The sequence below is a fragment of the Microtus ochrogaster genome, chromosome X, assembly GCF_000317375.1.
Source record: "Microtus ochrogaster isolate Prairie Vole_2 chromosome X, MicOch1.0, whole genome shotgun sequence".
NCBI lineage: Eukaryota > Metazoa > Chordata > Mammalia > Rodentia > Cricetidae > Microtus > Microtus ochrogaster.
The window spans coordinates 48,247,359-48,249,582 of NC_022026.1; positions in this window are offsets into that span (position 1 = coordinate 48,247,359).

Below are 2,224 nucleotides of genomic sequence, written 5' to 3' on the forward strand. Positions count from 1 at the left end.
TTTATAGTGAGCGTATGGAGGAAGGCAATGAAGAAATGTTAATAGCAGCCTCTGTAGCAAAATTATGGGCCACTTCTAGTTTCTCTTCTATTCTTCTCAGTGTTTGCCCCATGTTTTCTATAATAAAAAGGGTTTATGTTTATAATCAAGAAAAAAAGTAAATGGAATATCCTAGTCATTTGGAACTTGACTACATTGCTGCTAAAGGGAAATTCTGCCTTGATTATTTGTAAAGTAGAACATGTTTATGTCAGACCGTGGAGAGTCTCTATACTTGAAGGACTGACTCAGATATGCAGATGGTTCTAGGCCACTTCTCAATCCATTGTCTCCCGTTATCAGTCCTGTCTGTGGCACAACTTGGAAGTTGGAATGTTTTGAAGAAATCAGTAAGATGCCACAAAAACACTTCATTGGTAGCTGTGCCTTCAGCGCCATGGGGAAAGTAACAGAAAGGGAAATAGAGGGGAGTCATTGAAAATCATTCATTTACTTTCCACTTCATTCAGAAAGAAAGGAAGAGGGAGGATGCTTCTTCAATAAAAAAAAAAGAAAACAAGGACTTCATGCAGTGTGCATTGAGGACCCCTGCTCTGTTTGTATGATGCTTTGGAACAAATTGTTCCTAAGTTAATAGCTATACAAAACAATAACCGTTTCTATTTCTCAGGGTTTTCTGAAGTTTACCTGGGTTTTAGGTCGACCTGTCTCAGGAAATGGTAGTTACGATGCTGGCCAGGGATTCAGTCACCGGAAGGATTGCCTAGTACTGGACCTGGATTTATTTCCAAGATAATTCACGTATGTAGCTGGCCAATTGGTGGGGACTATTGTCTACAGACTTGAGTGCCTATGTGAGACACAGCACAAGTGTGTGGAAATGACCTCATATTATGGCATCTGGTGTCCCTAGAAGAATCAACCTGAAGCATAAACTACAGTCTAACCTTAGAATTCACACACTAAATTAGCACATTATCCTACTGCTGACACAGACCAGATATACTCAAGGTCAGAGAAATGGCATTTTTCTAGCCTCCAGGATTAGTTGAGGATTTTCTGTGTGACCTCATTGTCCTGTAAGGCAAAGGATGGCACTTTCAAAGAGCTCTGGAAACAGCTGCCATACATAGTTCACTGGTTTTCTGCACCAGTGCCAAGAACACACAGGGAAAGAACAATTCTGTCGAGAGATGGAGTTAGGGGAAAAGCATATCCACACACAGAAGAATGGCAGTGGACCTTTGTCTCAGCCTTAATACAAGAGTAGACTTAAGAAGATTATTAATGACTTAAACATAATGTCTGAAACTGTAAAAACCACGAGAAGAAAACACAATGTGGTAATCTTCCTGACATTGGTGGGAATAATAATTTCTTGAGTAAGAGCACTAAAATACAGAGGAAAAGAAGGGAATGGGATTATAATAAATCAAAAATATCTCTGTGCAGCAAAGGAACAATCATCAGAATAAAGAGAAGAATTCAGAGACCAGGAGAAAGTATTTTAGACATCAAAACTTGGATGGAAAGATAACACCCAAACCACTCAATAACAAGAAAACAAACCAGGAGATGGTGGTGCAAGCATTTAATCCCAGCATTGTGGAAAGCAGAGGCAGGTGATGTGTGTGATTCCCAGGCTAGCCTGGTCTACAGAGTGAGTTCCAGGACAGTTATACAGAGATACTCTGTCTAGATAAACAAAATAAATGAATTAATTAATTAAATAAAAAGAAAGAAAACAATTTTTTTCTTTAAATGGACAAAGGATCTCAATAGAAATTTCTCAAAAGAAGACATACAAAAGAGCTAGAGACATATATGAAAAATGGTTCAACAGCCTAGTGGAAGAAATGAAAGTTAAAAATTACAACAAATTACCACTTAGCAACCACTTGATTGGCTGCTAACAAAAGGCTGAAAGAGAACAAACACTGGTGAAGTGTGGAGAGAAATGGACCCATGTAAATCAGTATTTCCATCATGGAAAACAACACATGGATAGTCCTTAAAAAGGTATAAGATAGGGGACCAGAGTTCAAATCTCAGCAAGCACATTGGTGGCTCACAAACACTTGTGGCTCCAGCTCCAAAGGATACAACTACTTCTAGGTTCCATCGGCATCTGTGTACACACACACACACACACACACACACACACACACACAATTGAAAAATAGAACTATCATATGATCCAATAGTCTTTCTTCTAGGTATATAT